Source organism: Sylvia atricapilla, chromosome 16 (assembly GCF_009819655.1).
Source record: "Sylvia atricapilla isolate bSylAtr1 chromosome 16, bSylAtr1.pri, whole genome shotgun sequence".
Lineage (NCBI taxonomy): Eukaryota > Metazoa > Chordata > Aves > Passeriformes > Sylviidae > Sylvia > Sylvia atricapilla.
The window spans coordinates 1,689,737-1,702,088 of NC_089155.1; the positions used below are offsets into that span (position 1 = coordinate 1,689,737).

Genomic DNA, 12,352 nt, shown 5'->3' on the forward strand with positions numbered 1-12,352 from the left:
TGCATGAATTCCCTGAGGAGTATAAAACCCTTTTCTTTCTGATCTTTGGCTACATGAGAGCTTTTTTACAGAGAACAGAAATGTTCTTCCTAGCAATGATTTAGTGTCCTTATGAAGCTGCAGAACCCCAGGACCGCTACAGTGGGAGCTGCATGGTGCCTGCATGGGCTCAGCCAGGGCAGAGAGGCTGTGGGGGTCCTCTGCCCTAGCTTCTCTTCATGCATGGAGAGGAGGGTTCACTGATAGCATTGTGCACTTGCTAGGTGAATGTACACCACTCTGGATGGAGAATCTGGTGTTTGACTTGTGGCCAGGGTGATGATGGTTTGCTGCTTGTTCACAGGTCAGTTTGCAGGCCCTAAAAGTGCTGCAGAGAGCAGTTTCCTGTACAGCACATGCTGCCAGCCAGCCCTGTCTGGCCTGAAGTAACTGGTGGCAGTGGCAACAGCAGAACACAGCAATAATGTCATTGAACAGTTAGAAAAGGAAATGAATATTGGGCTATTTCAGGCCCCTCAGAGTGGATGAGCATCCAAAGGGGTGTCCTGGCATGCTGGGCAGAAAGGGTGGATGAGAAGGCATTTGTGGTGTCACTGCCACAGGTTGTTGTGACATATTACTGCACATGGCACATGGGATGCTGTTCCAGAGGTACAAAGATGGTGCTGGCCCTGTGCCTGCTGCTGATCCCGTAGCCATGTTTCTGAGCCTTCACAGATGCATTGATCCTGTCCCTTGGGTTCCCTCCCTCCTCCACAACCCTACTGCCTGCTGCACTGTCCCTACCAAGAGCTCTGCATGGTTCAATGCCCGCTACAAGGCACCCATAGGGCCTCTGCTGACAGGTCTAGACCACGAGCTCTCTTTGGATGTGGTTCAGTCGTGGCTGGTAAGTAATGGGGAGGAGCTTGTGGTCTTCCCATGCTCCCTGAATCTGTCTGCAGTGGGGCAGGGCCAAGAACAGATATGATGGGGATAAAGGGATGCAGAGATCCCAGCTCAGCCCTTCCTCCTTTTCATGCCCTGCCCCCTAGACTGTTTTGCACCCTTTTCCTAATATACCATCTGTTTTTTTCTGTCCTTTCCCGGGTCTCTGCTAGGAGAAATGGGGCTCTGTATCCCTTTGGGTTACAGGTGGAGGTGCTAATGCTGTCACTGTGCTTGCTCCCCTAGTCCCTGCAGGGTCTCCCAAGTGGTGTCCAGCTCTAGGACATAATTCAGCAGCTCTTCAGTGTCCTCCAGGTCCCAACAGCTGATGTGTGGGATCTGTCTTGCTGAAGGACTTACGTGGTAGTAGAGAACTCAGGGCGGCTAAAAGGGTCCAGCCATGGGCTGCTAATGGATGCTCACGACAGGGTGCTGAGGTGGGTGACCTAAAGGGACTTGGTCTCTCCTTGTCTTCCCAGAACCCTGGCATGGCCCAACTCCTGGCCATGATGTTGAAATCTGCCAACACAAACCCTGTGATGGAGGTGACTGTCTGACCCTGCTCTCTGGAGCCCTCCATCCTGGGACACACAGGCCTTGTGTCACCCATGTCCACTCTTTGCTGCCGGTTAGGGTGATGTGCTGTCCCTGCCTGGTGGGACCAAGACCCTGCAACCAGCAGGGCTTTCACCTTTGCTTTGGGACATACCAAAAGGACATCCTGCTGTCCTTTAGGATGAACAGAGCAAAGATCGCTGGCTTTGAGCTGGATGTTAGCATGACAACAACCCATCACTTCATGTACCCAGAGAGTACAGTGAACTTCAGGCCCGATGTCCACCTTGTCCTTGTCCCTTTCAAATCTCTGCACTTGCAGTGGGTGACCAGTGCCTTCTGCACTGGAGAACCCACACGGTGTGTCAGCTTTGGGGAATGGTGTCTCCTGTGCTGGAAACCCTGCAGATGGTGCAGTGTGGTCTGGGGGTTCTGGTGCTCACTGGAGCCCTGGCACTAGTCCTGATGGCACAAAGGGTCCTGGGTATCCCTCTGCCCTGCAATTTGAGGTAGTTGGGCATTAACCTGTCCCAACATGTTGGGATTCAAGAAATCTGAGCTAAGGCCATAGGAAAAATCTCCCTGGATAGAGTGAGAGAAATCTCACCCTCAAGGCTTCATGGGAGTTCTTTATGTTAGTAAGACTAGAAGGTTCTCTTTTCTTTGTTCTATGATTGGTTAATTTTTGCTGCAGTGTTATGAATATTCATTACTGTATTCCCTCACTGGACCCTATCCCTAAGACTCAGCCTAAACCTTACCTATATAAGTTGCTGTAACCTCTGGCCCTTGCCGTTTCAGTGCATCCCCATACTGAGTTTTGGTTCACTGTTTGTTGCTTTACCCATTAAATCAGTTCTGTTTTACATTGCATTGAAGTTGCCTGTCCTTCATATCAGCCCCTGCAGAGTCTCATCTGACTCCCTAGACATCGGAGCCATTGTCGGGGCCTGCGAAAAGTGGTGCCTGAACAGGGATGTCTCAGACTGAGGCAACCTGTTGGGACAGTCGGAAAGCTCCACACCAACTAGGCTAGCCTTCCCATCCTTGTCTACAGACGACACCAACAAGTCAAAAATCAGCGGGTGACTGCCTTGGCTGCAAAAGGTGGAATCCTTGGAAGGTGAAGAAATGTGTTGGAGCCCCTGCTGCTGCAGCAAAATGAGGGAGATGTGTCCCCCTGGGGTTCAAGTCCCCAGCCACACTTCTCCTTAGTTCAGGCAGTGTGTGTTACCCACTTTTCCCAAACCCTTAATTAATCCAGTTCCTGATGGGGTCAGTTTTGTCCCAGGTAGAGAAGGAAGTTTATTGTACCTTTATGTTTAAACTGGCTGCTCAGGGAAAAAAAAAAAAAATGGGTAAAAGGAATTAAGGGACATTGTGAGATAGGCTTTCAAGAACTTTCCAGATGCTACAGTGTCCATGATGTATAAACCGGATTTCTGGGACTCTGTTGGCATCAAATTGTAAGACCTCACTACAAAAAGAGACAAGGCAACAGCAAAACTGCTACCTGTATTTAGAGTTATCTATGAGACTTTAAGAGCTGAAGAAAGATACCAAGAGCCCCAAAAAATAAATTGGAAAGAGACTGAGACAGCCAGTCCCCTTACATATATCCTTATCCCAAACCCTGGGGTGGAAACATGAGAGCGGAGCCCTAGTGCAGGGTATTGCAAAAAGGTACGGGAACTGGTTGGTAACTGAGGAGAAATCCCAAACTATTCCCCTGCTTCCGTGCTTCTTCCCTTCCAACCTCTCAGACTTTCCAGTGGGTGAACTTCCAGATAATGAGGGCCCAGTTATCTCAAGTCCTCCTATTCCTTATATCCTGATCCTTTGTGTGCTCCTCAAACCACCCCCCAACCCCCCCCCACCCTGCTCTCTACCTTCTCAACCACATGCACTGAGGTGAAACAAAATGGTGTTGGAGATCGAACAAGTCAGTGTTCCCAATTAACATTTAAAATAGCCACTCACCAACCTCAAGCCTCCTCCTACTCTTCCCAAGACTCCACCTCGGGGCCCACCCCTTCCACTCTGGGTCATGCCCCTTACAAAGCAGGCCACACCTCCCTTTTGGATGCCAGAAATCACCCCTCAGACCCCGCCTCTTCCTGTAAAACCCGAACACCCCCTACCTGGGTTCCAGAAGCACCCCCCTCCAAGATGGCAGTGCCCATTACAGTAACACTAAACCCTAACTCAAAGCCTCAACACATGCATAAGCTCAACTTAAATAAAGAGCATTCTGTTGTGTCACATAGTTCCTCCAACTCATCAAACCTTGAAAACCTATACCTTCCAGAGCCCTGAGAAGACTCATGGCGTAAGATAAGGAAGGCTGCAGTAAGAGAGGGAGAGTGGGATATGGTATTAAAAATGTCAGCATTCCCAGTATGTTATAGAAGAGAGGGAGCCTTTGAGTGGGAACCACTCGCCTATGGGGGAGGTAAAAGAATAGTGCAAGGCCGCATGGGAGTATGGAAGGCAATCACCACACTTTCAAAACCTGGTGTCAGCAACATTTGCAGCTCATGTCCTAATACCTCACGACATGAAGTACAGAATGACAATGCTTCTATCCCCCACTGAATACACCTTGTGGGAGATAGGATGGAAAAGACCGCTCAATCAAATGTTGTGTGACCATCAAGGAGATCAGGCTTGGAGGGAATTAACCATCAAACACATAGCCGGGGAGGGAGCTCATAGTGACCCTGATGACCAAGCTGCAGTTTTAACATGGTCAATATTAAATGGAATTAAAGAAGCTGCAAGGAAACCCATTGTCCAAGTCCCAGATGGCTCTAGACCAGACTTTGATTTTGCAGATGTTTGCCAAGGTGCAAACGAACCATATATAAAATTTTTGGACCAATTAAAATTAGCCTTGGACAGGCAAATTCTACTTGAAAGGGCAAAAGAGGAGCTGCTTAAAAGATTATTAAAAGCTGCTTAAAAGCTGAACAATGCAAAAGGGTATTAAGTACACTACTCGTTGACCCAGAGTCGATCATACCCCAAACAGTTGAAGCGTGCAGTCAGCTGGTAACCCCTGAACACGGTGCAAACATTGAAGCTCAACACCATGCCCAAGCTTTAGCAACATTTCAAAACAATTCTCAAGATTCACAAAATTGACCTTGCTTTAATTGTGGAGATCAAGGCCATTGGCAAAGCGACTGTAATCAGCCCAAGAAAAGGCCACCCACTAGGCCCTGCAAATGTAAACATCAGTTAACTAGCAAAACATCTCTCAAGCAGGGAAAGGTTTCTCATTTCCAGGGAAATGGGAGATTGAGAGTGGGCAGTGACATGTGATGGCAAAAGTCTCCCTATCAGCCGTGCCCAGAAGCATTGTCAGCCAGGAAGCCCTGTCCTGCAAGACCTCCTCACTAGCCTCCCTGTAAATGCACCACCAGGTACCAGAGTGGAGCTGGTCTCTGTCAATTCAGTAATGATTACTCATCTAATGATGCACGCTATTTTAACTGGATTCTTGGGACCTGAATCAGACCCACAGGATTTTATAATTTTGAGTATAGCTCAAACATAATCTGAGGGATTTTTTGTTTTACCTTCTGCTCTTGCCATTACCTCTTCCCAGGAATTGACTATGTTAGCTATGTGCCCTGACCCTCCATGTTTTATTCCTAGAGGTTTAATTATTGCACAAATTTTTCTGTTGGCATAGAATAACCCATCCTCCCTCGCGATGTGGACAAAGCTCATCAGATAACACCAACCAAAACCTGTACTTTATAACTACATGGTAAGCAGATAATTTTAACTAGACATATTGATACAGGATTGGATGTTACAGTAATAAACAATGTCAACCACCTGAGTGATCTTTAAACCTAAGTATGGACTCTCTCCGGGGATTGGTGATAGTAGTAACAGCTTTAGAAGTGTATACTCAGTTACCTTTAAAGGCCCAGAAGGACGAGTAGCTACCACCAGATCATTTATTGTTAAGACCCCTTGTCATAGGTTAACACAGTTTGGTTTTTTTGGTTAATAAAATATGGCCCTGCCAGGACCTCACACTCTGTTTTAGAAAAGACAGGGACCTATCAGAGGCCAATTCTTTCTCTTTGGCCTGTGATTTGACGACTGAGAAAGCTGAAGGCGACTTTTAGTCATACCCATATAAAGTGCCCAAGCCAAGCCCTCTTTTTCCTTCCAGCTGGAGGAGGTAAAGCAGTCCCAGCTCTCTCTTTGTGGGAGGGGACAGGAGGCCTGGCCTGCCTGGGCCTGGGCTTTTACAGGAGGCACGTCTGGCCTGGTAACTCCTAGGCTGGGGGAGGGGATGAGCATTTGTCCCCATCCCGGCCAGGATCGGTTTTTTAGCAGCTGTAGAACACCCTGCCACTCTCCCTATGGGGGGAAGCTGGCCTGAGGCCTGGCCATGGGCCTGGGCCCTTTCCCCCAGCATGGGGAGGGGAGCCTGCAGCCCGTCCAAGCTGGGCCATCCTGGATGAGACCAAGGGGTGGGAGCAGGAGGCATCCATCAGCCAGGCTGATCTGAAATCTGTCTGCCTGAGTTTTCTCCTCCCATCCCTGCGGCCTTTGAAAATCTTGGCAGCTGCTGCTGAGCAGAGATCACGTGACTAATCTGCAAGAATGTTTTTTCCTGACATAGACTAAGACTTTTAAAACTTAGCTCTTCCCAGTGAGAGAGAAAAAGACAGAGTGAACATAGAGAAGAGCCAGTATAACAGTCAGATGGCGAGAGTGAGTAAAAGACTAATTAGAGGAAGGATGAAGGAGTTGTCTGCTGGCTGGATTTTCTTATTTGAGCTATGGAAATAAACTCTATAGGTGGATTATCCTTTAAATCATAGAAAAAATATGCATTTGGGGAGATGATTTGTGGATTTTTGAGCAAAGGTGTTTGTGATGGACTGAATAATACTGCATTAGAATCTGTGATTCTTGCGGTCTCATGAGATGCCTGAACAGATAGAAAGAGAAACCCCCTGCACCAGTGAAAGAAGTGAGAAGACATCTCTGTTCCTTGAGATGAAGAATCCTTTGCTTTTGAAGTTACGCATTTTTAAAAGGTGACACTTCAGATGCCTGAGCTTGGGAAACCGATAATGGGAGGAGGCCACATGGAAGCAGGTTCCCCCGGGCGGCTGTTTCTGTGAGAGTTCTGAGGGCCTGCAAGAGAACTGGTCTAGGTTGTCAGTGGGGGAAATTCCATGGTGAACTAAGAGAGACTCCTCTCCTAAAGAATTGCTGAAAGACTATATTTAAATGGTGAAACTAACTGAAAATCACAGGTTTTGTCTCTATGTTGTTTTTAGAAAAGTGAACACTTGTGGGGGGAAGAGAAGGGTTTTGAAGGTTTCGTTTTTTTTCTTTTTCCTTAGTGTGTGTTAATAAACTATCTGTTTACCTTTAAGTTGGGCCTGTTTTGCCTTTTTCTCCCAGAGGTAAAAAAGAGCAGATACTCAAACCACTACGCTAAATCTGGCAAAACAGAATTTGGCAAATGTGAAACACCTACACCCCCATTATCCTATGGGGCAGGGACATTCTTTCTCAATGAGGAGTCAGATTTGAGATGGATTTTCAGTGTGGGCCAATGAACTGTTTGGACCCCAGAAGTTAACATGGAAAACTGATCACCCAATCTGGGTTGATCAGTGGCCCCTTACTGAAATTAAATTATCTGTGCTGAAAAAATTAGTCAATGAAAAACTGGAGAAAGGGCATTTAGTTCCAACAAATAGTCCTTGGAATACTACATTTTGTCATTAAAAAGACAACAGGCAAGTGGAGGTTAATCCAATCCTTAACTGAAGGATTAACAATGTGATTGAGAATATGGGAGCATTACAACCAGTTCTCCCTCCACCTGCCATAGTACCTCAAAATTGGAAAATGGTTATTACTGATTTGACAGACTGTTTTTTCAGTATCTCTCTTCATCCTCAGGATGCGTCCATCCAGGTGAGGGGTGAATCCAAGAGGACTAAAAAAAGTCTTCAACTTTGGCAGTCTGACGTGACCCATTATTCTGCTTTTGGTAAGTACAAATACATCCATGCTTCTGTTGATAAATTTTCAGGAGCTCTGTATGCCTCAGCCCATACTGGGGAGAAAGCTTGGAGTGCCATTAAATATTACTCAAACTTTTGCATCTCTAGGAGTCCCCCAGGAGATTAAAATAATGGGCTGGTATACATCTCCCAGAAGCGCCATAATTTTTTTCAACTATGGGGTATTACACATACTACCAGGATACCACATTCCCCCATGGGACAATCGATTATTGAGAGGTCTTGTAAGTCCCTAAAAGACCTCTTAGAAAAATAAAAAAGGGGAATAAAAGCCTTAGCTATTACAGGAAGGCTATTAAAAGCTCTGTACATTTTTAATTTTCTAAACAGTTCAATGATTGAGACAAATCCACCTATATATCGACACTTTTTAATACATCTCAAGCCAAATTAAAGGAAAATCCACCAGTACTAATTAAGGACCTGGATACCAAACAGATCTTGGGGCCTTTTCCTCTCATTACCTGGGGCAGGTGATTTGCTTGTATCTCCACAGGACGTGGACTTAAGTAGGTACCAGAAAAAACATCAAGCCCTACGTGCAGAGGAAAGAATCACCTGCCAGGCCAGCAGCCCCAGACCCGAAAGAAGGAGATCAAGAAGAAGACAGACCAGGACCAAGAAAACCTGGACAGTTAAAAATAAGCTAATATGGCCTCTCTCAGCTCCTGTAATTTCTTGTTTGTATGCATTCTTAATACACTCTCTCAAGGTGATACCTGGATAGTCCTGCAACCAAAACAAAATGTATGGATGTTGGAGTCCAGGGTATGGGGAAACCCCTCAAATTGCCCTGGGGGCCCTGAGACCGTTGCTGGGACCCCAGGAAAGCACTGCTTTTGACTTAAAGTCCATGGGAAAAATTGCCAACACTTATGGATGAGATGAAAACAACAAAAAATTAAATTAGATAGTAGTTTAGTTTGTCACAGGGTGAAAAATTGTAGCTTTGCGTTTTTAGAACTGAAGTAGATAGGAGCAAGATGGAGAATTTTGGGCAGTGTCTTAAGTTCTTCTTTTTCGACTTCATCTTTTGCTGTGATGGTGGCACAAAGACATTGGTAGAATGTATGGGATGTAGAAAATTGCGTGTCTAGAATTGGTAGTAATTATTGGTACAAAACTGTAAATATAGTACTTCTTAAAAGTTAATTGGATTAGGAACCTTTAAAAGACCTTGAACATCAGGTCTCATGTTCTTGGCAGCGGTGTCTTTCAGCATGCTAAGCCTGGTGTTAGGCGGTGTGCAGCTTTTGAGATAAGAAAATTGAATAAACACCTTCTAAGACCAAAGCTGCAAGTTCCACTCATCTTTGAAACCCTGGCACAGGACTTTGAAAGGAAAAAATACTAATTAGGGCGATCTTGGACTCAAAATACAAAATATGAGTAACTCTTGCTAACATTACAAAGCTGGAGACTGTCCGTCTTTCAGCTGCCAGCCCAAGTAACCCTTTCTCCGCCTGTCTAGTTGGGTTACCTATGAATGTCTGGCCAATACTGGTGGATACCACCTGTACTCTGCAAACTCGGGGCCAAGGTACTAAAATCTGGAAACTCAATCCCATAGATGCCTGCGATCACTGGATGAGGAAATTACCACATGCACCAACTGAGCCCCAGGAATTAGAACTGTTGGGGGTCAGTAAAAATGGACTACTGTATCAAATTTTATAATCTAAGGGTGTTCAAAGTTATTTCCCCAAATAATAGATTATATCAAAATCAAACCCTGTGGTGCCGCTACTCCTATCTGGTCCCAATACCAGATTGTACCCAATCCAATTAGCACTTGGAGACCTTTATTTGAAGAGACAGAGCTTGGCCTGCAATATCACAGTGGATTTAGAGGCGGCCCACGTAGTTTGGGCCATTTAACTCTGTTACCACCTAATCTAAGCATGGCACATAAACTGGTACATACTAAAAGAGCCAATTCGAGGCAGATTGTAATAAAATTACCAATTGAAGTAAGTCAACAGAAATTGTTACGTCTATGCTACTGACATGGGCAGCTGCAGCCAAAGCCATAAAATAATTAGATAGGATCAGATGCTGACTTAAAACAACGCAACTTCAGTCGCCCTCAATAAGTTACTTACTGATGTAATGGCCGATAGAGACACTACCCTATAGAACAGAGCAGCTATTGACTTCCTTCTTCTAGCCCATGGCCATGGTTGAGAAGACTTTGAGGGTTTGTTGTATCGACTTGTCTGATCATAGTAATTTGATACATCATAGCATAAGCCTTCTGAGAGAGGGTGTCAATAAGCTACAAGATGAACAAAGAGCTGACTGGTTTAATAAGTTGTTCAAAGGATGGAACATTTCAAGTATGTAATATCTGTTATCAAAACAATGTTACTAGTTATGTTTGTTATCCTTATAGTTCTTACTTTTGTGCCTTAATACAGTTGCTTTTAAAAGTTTCCAAGAACTCCATACAAGCTACACTTGTAGAAGATAGGGGGAGATGTTGGGATTCAAGAAATCCCTAAATTAAGGCCATAGGAAAAATCCCCCTGGTTGGAGAGAAATCTCACCCTCAAGGCTTCATGCGAGTTCTTAATGTTAGTAAGACTAGAAAGTTCTCTGTTCTTTGTTCCATGATTGGTTCATTTTTGCTGCAGTGTTACGAATATTTGTTATTGTATTCCCTCACTTGACCCTATCCCTCAGACTCCACCTAAACCTTACCCTATATGTTACTGTAACCCCTGGCCCTCACCCTTTTGGTGCATCCCCATACTGATTTTGGATTGCCATTTGTTATTTTACCCACTAAATCAGTTCTGTTTTGCATTGCATTGAAGTGTGCCTGTCGTTCATATCAGCCACTGCAGATTCCCATCTGACTCCCTAGAGATTGCAGTCATTATCAAGGCCTGCAATACCCACATGGCTCGGCCAACCTGCAGTACCATACTCCTATGAGTGGAATGGCAGCTGTCTCCACAGTGGGGCATCCCTTCCTACAGCCAGGCCAGGAGATGCTGCTGGGCCAGCCCAAGGGGCAGGGGATGCCACTGGGCTGGGTGCTAGCAGACAATGGATACCCTCTGCAAAGGAATGGCCCCCTCAGCAGCGGGTGTACTATATGATCACTGCTTGCCTCTGCTTTGCAGCACATTTTAAAGAGAGGTAAACGGTCCATCAAAGCTGACAGGAACAAGGTAGTGGCTCTGTGGGCTCCAGCTCCCAAGGAGCAGGCAAAACTCTGCTGGGCAGAGAACCAATGGCTGTACCATGTTGAGCTGGCTGTCCTGTTCCAGCATGGAGAGCACCTGATCACTCCCCCCTCACGTGTTGATCCCAGACCCAGCTTTCCTCAAGTACATCCATGACGACAACTGGACACAGCATCATGGTGGTGGTACCCCTCTACTGGCTTCACAGCCCTGCTCTTTGCCTTGCACATCTGCTGGCAGGTGAGCACAGCTGGTGGTACCAGACGCTACCACTGTACCTCCCCTGAACTGCTTGTCCTTATGCTTGCAGGATGCCCCAGCATTCACACAGCCTTGGCTCTTGCTGGCACGTGCACAGGTCTCCATGTTTGGCTTCAGAGCAGACAGCGAAGGGAACTGGCACCACTATTGGAAAAAAACCTGCTGGTCCGGAGCCTTACGCAGGACGAGAGTCCATGCCGCTGACGTCAAATTCAGCCTCATTGAGAGATGGGCACATGAAGGCAGGACTGTATTCTACAAGTGATGCATTTCCAAAAAACTGGAGCCAGGCTGTTTGGCCAGGAATGGGCCAAAGGGCCCTGCCAGCAGCTGTCCTAGCTCTTTAGCTTTCTGCTCCACCCTACCACCTGGACTCAAAGACCCTATGATTCACAGGGTTTCAGTACTGCTTGTAATGGTTCTCCCAGCTGGGTACTGTGGGTACCATTCTCCCATGGCAGCAGTGATGCTGCACTTAGCTGGACATAGGGTGAGCACAGTTCTGCCCATGCTGGTTGGGAGGGACAAAGGGGAGATGTTGGGGCTGGAGGTGTGCATGGTGCCTGAGAGCTGCTGTATGTGGCCCTGCAGGACTGTGAAGCCAGTGGTGGACAACAGCTGCTCAAATATAGCTGTCTGCATGACAGAGCTGATATTTCCACCCACAGATGGCATTTGCGGGAGGTTTGTAGCTATTCTTAGGAAAGGAAGATGCCCCCCTCAGCCTGCCCAGTCTTTTACTAAGACTTTTATTCTTAGTTTTTAACTAAGGGAATACTTTTTAAACTGCATCAAGGAAGAGTAAGAAGGGAAAAAAAATCAAACATGGTGACAGAAGACAACAGAGTTGAATAAATTTGAAATTATCTTATGTTGAATTAACTTTGAAAGCATGTGAACCATTTCCTTTGCTTTTTGACCCCTTACAACTTTGAAAAGGGCACCCCTTCAGAACATGACCCCCCTGCAGAACAAGACTGCAGACCCTGGGGATGTCTGCAGATCCCAAGGCAGGTTTTTCTCCTCCAGAGCAGGGTTAGCAGGATGTCTTTCATCACTTTCAGTTACTAACATCCTTGATTAAGTTTTATCATGGTTCTTGGACACTTGGGTTTTCAGTCTATCAAAATCACAGAACTCTTGTACTCATATCCTTCCTGCTGATAGTAGAAGCCTGTATTACTTATTAGATTCATTAATTTTCTGCCTTTCAGGCAGAACCTTCATTTCTGTGTCTTCAATTTCTTCTTTCCACTATTTCCAGGCTTCCCATGATGAGTAAAAGTATTGCACCTTCCCTTCATCTTTCTTTACATGCTCAGGTGTGCTCTGGGCAATGATCTC

The 12,352-nt window shown here is 45.9% G+C and overlaps 1 pseudogene; it reads left to right on the forward strand.

The window, feature by feature from the left end:
- Positions 1 to 697: 697 nt before the first annotated feature.
- LOC136368674 (CMP-N-acetylneuraminate-beta-galactosamide-alpha-2,3-sialyltransferase 1-like) lies at positions 698 to 11,391 on the forward strand (annotated as a pseudogene).
- Positions 11,392 to 12,352: the final 961 nt, after the last annotated feature.